The sequence below is a fragment of the Phoenix dactylifera genome, chromosome 2 (genome assembly GCF_009389715.1).
Source record: "Phoenix dactylifera cultivar Barhee BC4 chromosome 2, palm_55x_up_171113_PBpolish2nd_filt_p, whole genome shotgun sequence".
Lineage (NCBI taxonomy): Eukaryota > Viridiplantae > Streptophyta > Magnoliopsida > Arecales > Arecaceae > Phoenix > Phoenix dactylifera.
This window is the reverse complement of record NC_052393.1, coordinates 21,753,099-21,760,138: the sequence shown is the minus strand read 5'-3', so window position 1 is coordinate 21,760,138 and position 7,040 is coordinate 21,753,099.

Here is a 7,040-nt window from a genome sequence, read left to right as displayed (position 1 = left end):
TACTGCTATGCGGCCCCGATCCTGTTACCAAATCTCCCCACGTGGCAGTGCGGATCCGCCCCATCAATAAATATGGTTTTTTTTTTTATTAAGCAATGTCGCAGATTTCAATTAGCTGTCCAGCTTAGACTTCATCTACAATATCGAAATTTCATTCCTTTTTTGGATCTAATAGGAATTTATTGTAGGATATATTTATTGAGTCACCAAATTAATAATTATGGGCTTAATAAATTTTTCATGTAATTCCTCAATCGTTTTATTCTCATATTATTTTATAGCCTTAACAACTTGGAAATCCTCGTATACTACTCTCATCCCCAATAGTTTTTTATGCATGCTTCTGCTAACTCTGTCTTCGTAAATATTGTACCAATTTTTTTCTTTTAATTGCTTTATGATTTCTTCCTTAGTGTTTTTTCTTGTCCTATTTTTTTTTTTGAACCTAGCTAAAATTATCTACCGGATTGTTTCATCTTATTGTCGAAAAGTTGGTGGTCCTTCTCCCTAACCCTAATGGGATTTTTCTCTGCTCTCTCATAGCGCGCTCTCTCTCTGTCTCGCGTGCAGCTCGTCATCAGTCCGTCGCTCACTCTTGCGGGCGAGCAGCAAAAAAGATTAAGTTATTGAGTTAATAAAAATAATAGAACAAAAATAAATTAAAAATAAAAAAAAAAAAAGTGCCCGCTTGCCAGGTGGTATATGAGACTACTAAAGGATGGTAACCGATTGGGCCTCGGAGTATTCTCCAACAAAGCCAGTTGGCAGCTTTGGATGCGCCGCGGGCGCAAGGGAACGGACGTTTGTTTCCATGCTGAACGAGCACCCGTGCAATGCTTGTTGTACGAAATAAAACCAGCAGCCAATCTGCAATCGGACAGCTGTCCAAAATTAATTCACAAGGCAAGTTGGGGCCAATCACGTTGCCCCGCCGTAAACCGCGAATGGGTGGAATTTGAAGAATGGCCGTTACAAGCCAATTTGCATTAGAAAAGGGGTTAACTGGTAACGGTCCCATCGACGGGGGTTCGCTAAATATATTGCCGACTCCTTAATCACAATTTGTTTGGCGTTTGAAACAAAACAAATCACTGATTAGTCTAAGGAAGACGGTGCAAAAGGCAAAAGCAAAAGCTTGCTTTCTCGAAAGCGATCACGATTCACGGGTGCTATGAGAGGGTTTTTTTTTTTTTTTTAACCCCCGTCTGTCCCCTTGGAAACGGGCTTTGCCTTTGTGGCCAACTTTTACACAGCCAGCGGACACTACCATCCGCAAGTTCAGGCATAATAATGCCTAGGAAAAGAATGGCATTATACAAGAAGTCAATACGAATCATGCATGGACATTTGTGGGCAGTTCAAAGTCAAAAAATGGCATTTTTGTTCTGGTATCCAACATGATCAAGGGTGTGAGATTGGCATAAATTAGAACTTGCAGGATGGAAGGTGAATGTAACTAGTTCTTTAAGAAACATATGAGATAGATGGTGAGAGTTTTTTTTTTTATTTGATTTCAAATATGCAGGTAAAACATTCTATCACAAATAATGACTTTGTATTTTTTTTTTTAAGATAGTTGCAGCATTACGTAAAAAACAAAGCTCGTATGGAGCTATTTTTATTGGTCGTTGCAAAAGTAGATAACGAAAGAGGCTCTAGAAAAAGAGATGCTAAATTAAAATGAACTGTTTTGCTTGCGTCATTCTTGGATTAGTATTATAAATTAAAATGGAGAGGTTGGCTTGGCCGATTAAAAAAGATGAATAGCTATGGTTAGGATTAGTATTACAAACACATTTCGGATGGCCTGTCAATCTTCGCAAAAGCCAAAAAAGGACAAGGTGCAGTGCATGGATTCTACAAAAGCTTCAAAAAAGGGCAAGAATTTCATCCCAAAATTATCTTCCCAATTGTCGACATGTTACCATGGTGGTGCGGACACCAGTGCCAGATCAGTCATCACTCAAGTCTACGATCGCTACAGGATCCAACTAGTTCAGCCAACCAGTTAGCTTGATTTTATTTTGAATTGATTTTATGTTATGGGTTTATTTCTATATTGTCATTTTAGGGCTTTATGTAATTTTTTTTTGTAGGAGTCTTTTTTGTTATTTTGTGACTTTATATATATGGGTCCATACATTGTTTAGGGTTAGATTATGATGAATGAAAATTGATTCTCCTTCTTTGAGCTCTGGCGTGTGAAACTCTGAGCGGAGCTAGGTGAAAAGCCTGATTCTTTCTCCTTCTCCTCCTCTCTTCTCTCTCCTTCTTCCTATTTCTCCTCTCTCCTTTTTCTCCGCAACCCACACGAATCAAGTGTTTTGAAACCCAAAAGTTACTAAGAAAGTTGAATTTGTACCCCAATAAAAAGGGAGGCTATGTATGAGTCAAGTCCAACGTAGTTCTAATTACTCACTTCATTTCGGTAACTCAGAAAAATAACTCAAAAAAATTCACTCAGGTGACTTGCAAAGCCAGTTGTTGCTACATTAAACGGCACATTTCATGATACCAATTCGAAGAGAGCAATCAAAATAGACCGTACCAGCTGAGTGACTTTTTGGTTGATATTTTTGAGTTAAAGATTTTAGCACTTTAAGCCCCCACCATGTGATGTGGGCTATTTGTCCACAATGATAGAGAATGGCCCCAGAATTTTCACTTTATAGAATACATACTCCACCATATATGTGGAAAGAATAATTTTTTTTCTGTAATTGTCATTACTGACCGCTACAACAGCATTATATTTGTAATCATTTGTAGTATCTTAATATCCTTTCTATGTTATTGTATAACAAAACACCATATGCCGACAGTTGATGACACCTATCATGACATCATAATATCTTTATCTAGAGTTAAAGAAAAAAGTAGGGTATTACAAGGGTACAACTGTTTGTTAATGACTGTTAGCTGAAAATGAAGGCATCACTGAGATTACTGGCTCACATGAGCCATGAATTTGATTTGGAGTGGGGCAATGAGAGCAATTTATAATTAGAAAAGGTAATTAGTCATTTAAATTAGTTAAACAATAGAATTTCATGATGAATATATCAGGTACCATGGATACAAGGGATATGATGCATCTAAGATTTTTTATATGAATACATTTCTAAAAATTAAAATTTATATAAATACTCTCTTAAAATTTATATTTATTTTTGTACTCCCACAAAACACCATTTTTGCACAAATCCTCTTTTTTCTAACACCGTTAATTAAAACTATATTTATTTTAATTAAAAATAAAATAAATTTTGAAATTACTTTTTTTTTGTCCTCCATCGCGATCGTCTTGTAAATTTTTTTTGTTGTACATCTACCCATTAAGGATATTTTAGTTATTTTAATTTGAAACTATTAATTTTTTAACGACGTTAGATGGTGTGGGTACATATGCAAAAATAAAGATAAAAAAATAGAATAGCAAAATAAGTATTTTACAAGGGTATACATATAAATATTAATTTTGGGAGGGTATTTATATAAAATTCGATATTTATGAGGGTATTTATGCAAAAAATTCTAGAGGAGGAAAATAACATTAAAAGCATAAAAAAAAAATTACTAACATAGCTCTTATCAAGGAGTGAATGAGAAGGCGGCATTCGAGGATTATTTTTTTTTTAAGAAAAGGAATAAAAAATCAGCAAGTTGCATACTTGAAAAAAAAAGTAATAAAAGAGAAGGGAAGGGTTTATCTTGTTGGAGTCAATAATTTTTAATTTACATACTAAAATTCCAAACCCAGTTTTAGAACAGCACATTCTTGTTGGAAAAGCAAAACCAAATGGTTCTCTCTAATTAAAAGGTAGAACCATATTCATTTTGCACTTGGATAGACATCCGCTCTTGGGACTAGTGGTGGCAACATATTTAGTATTTCAGTTTTTAAAAGGTCAAAAATGGGCTTGTGAAAGTAGAAGACATAATATAAAGTTAAAGATAATTTCCATACCTCTCACATTCTAATTATATTATAGTATAATAATATTATATTATTATTAAATATTATATTATTATTTTTTATATTTACATTATAATAATATAATACTATTATAATATAATTATATAATACAATATAATAAAACTTATTTATATAATCTAATATATTATCTTGTTATATTTGTAATAGTATATTATATTATTATTATTATTATTATATATTATATTATCCTAAAATAACTATTATTATTATAATATTATAGTATTATGATTGCAGTAATATGTTATATTATGCTTATAATATAATATAAAAATATATTATATTATAATTATGTATTACTATATTATATTATTATAATATAATAATATAATATAATATTATTATATTATATTTATAATGTAATAATATATTATGATATGATATGATATGATATAAGATATAATCATGAAATTTGTTGGTACGTATTTTGGTCATTAGAAAAATTTTATTAGAACTAAAATAACTTTCCGACATTAGCCATAAAGCATTTTTGTAGACAAGCTCTAAAATAGAGTTTTTTTCCAAATAGACGCTTTTAGCTTTCTAACAAAGCCAAAATAATTTTCTAGCAAAATTACTTTTGGAAGATCAAAAAGTATTTTCCAACCTATGAAAAACTTTACCAAATGGGGCTTAGTTATTTCCGTATTTGGTTCTCCTCTTTCTTACTCTGGTTTTACTTATTTGTTTGAAAATATTCACGAGAAATTGGAGGGTCAGCAATGGAGATTTTTATCCTTTGCTGATAGAACCATATTGCATGCAGTTTCGCCACCTGCATCCTTGAAAGCGCTCGGAAATTGAGCCGTTCCCTTAAAAGTTCTTGATAAACTGGAAAAGCGTGTTTAAAGCCTTTCTTTTTTTTTTTTTTTTTTGGCTGAAAAAAAGAGGAAAGGGGAGGAAGGGACAAGCCCACCCCCGCGTAGCAGCCCCGACCACTGGGCCCCCACCCCGCCAGGAGAATGTTCGATGCGGGTAGACCGAGTCGTGTGTTGGGCACGTCGACCTATTTTACTCATACCCTCCCCACCCGTGGGCCGGCTCGGTTATCCGACCCGACCCTCCGTGTGAGTACGTCACACCTGGCACCACCCAGGCTACCAGCCGACCAGTAGCGCTTCCAGACCCCGTGTCCAGGCGTGGGGCATCCGGTCTCCGAATTTAATCGACGCCCGTGCGTTTCGAACCTGGAACCACTTGGTTGGAAGCAAACGCCCCGTTCTAACTGGGCTACCACTTCTTTGGGGACGTTCAATGGAGCCATGGAGGACCCGCTTTTCCTATTTATCAAGAACTTTTAAGGAAGCCGAGTAACGCTTTAAACCGAAATTTTATCCAAATTTCTTGGGATAAAATTTGCCAACCGAATGGGTGTAGTGGACTTGGTCTATAAATCCTGAAGGAAAGAAGGGAGGCTCTAATGGGTAAAGCTAGTTTTAAACTTGGAGTCAAATACCTGTTGGTGTAGGGTAGTAACAAAGTTGATTCTGAATGGGCCTTTTTGTTTGTTATTCCCGTGTGCTTAGACTTGTTTACTGATAGCAGGCCCTGGAGCGAAACAGAGTTAATTAAATGATCCATCCTGACTCAGCTGCCACCATCAGGTTTTGGCGTGTGTCAGCCCTCCTGCTAATTTGTGTCCTTTGACTGAGAATTGATGAATTTAAAACTTATAAATTATGATGGATAGAGATGAACTTAGCTACACTCGAATGGAACTCCACTTAAACTCGGTTAGAATCTATATCGGACAGTAGAGGAATCCAAACTATTAGATATGATCTAATATTTTTAAATTGCTTACATACCAAAAATCATATAATTTAAAAATTTCTAGCCTATGCATCAAATGATCAAAAAATATAGATAATTTAGTATTATTTAGACTGTCGGTTTTTGGACCACTTGATGCATAGGCTAGACATCTTCAAATCATATATATATATATATATATATATATATATATATATATATATATGTGTGTGTGTGTATGTGTACATATGTATGTATGTATGTGTATATGTGTATATATGTGTGTATATATATACATATATGTGTGTATACACTACAGTAAAATAACAAAATCCCGACGCTTATCTGCCGATGCCAGGAAAAAGCGTCGGCAGATTCCGCTCCGGCGCCCAATCGTTCCAACGCTTTGCAGGAGTGTTGGTAATTCGAAGCAATCAACGACGCTTAGAAGCGTTGCGGAGGACCTAACGTCCAACGACGCTTTAACGCGTCGTTCTTTTTTCCAAGCGTGGTTAATAATACGACGCTTATAAGCATCGCCGAAGCCCACTTAATACCCACCAGCCGACCCCGAGCCCGCAAAAAAGCCCTAGCTACTCCCGAGCACCCTCATCTTCGATCCTCGTCTCCGGCGCTGCCTTAGCCCCCATTCCTCGTCTCCGGCGCTGCCTTAGCCCCCATTCCTCGTCTCCGGCGCTACCTCCTCTCCGGCGCGGACCGATCCCAACCCGCTCCGCCGGAGGTATTTTTCTCCTCCTCCCTCCTCTCCAACGGTCTCGCTTGTTCTCCTTCTTCTCCTCCTCATCTTCTTCGGGTGTTCTGGGTTTGTTCTCTCTCTCTTTTCCGGCGTCGACCGACCGGCCCCAAGTCCCGATCGATTCAGGCCCGCCTCCGCCCGAGGAGAAAACTTGGATCCAACCCACCGCCTATCTCGGGGTAGAGGAAGGTACGGATTGGAAGGTACGGATTGGAAGGTACGGGGATCCGGAAATGGTTTCGATCTGGTAGATCTGGGATTTGATTCGATTTTTCACTTTTTTTTGTGTGTATAAGTGTGATGGTTTTATTTGTTTGAAAAAGTTTCCTTTGCTGGATTCTTGCAGTTTTGCAGGGTTCCGGGATTTGAATCGCCGAGGGGTAGAGGAAGGTACGGATTGGAGATTATGCCTTGATAAAGTTGTGGTTTATATTGCATATGATTGTTTCCAGCATATGTAGCTTCAAGAAGTAGTCTGTGTTCATGAATATTTACAAATTGGTGTTCTAGATATCCATTCAGCTGGACTTGCAATGT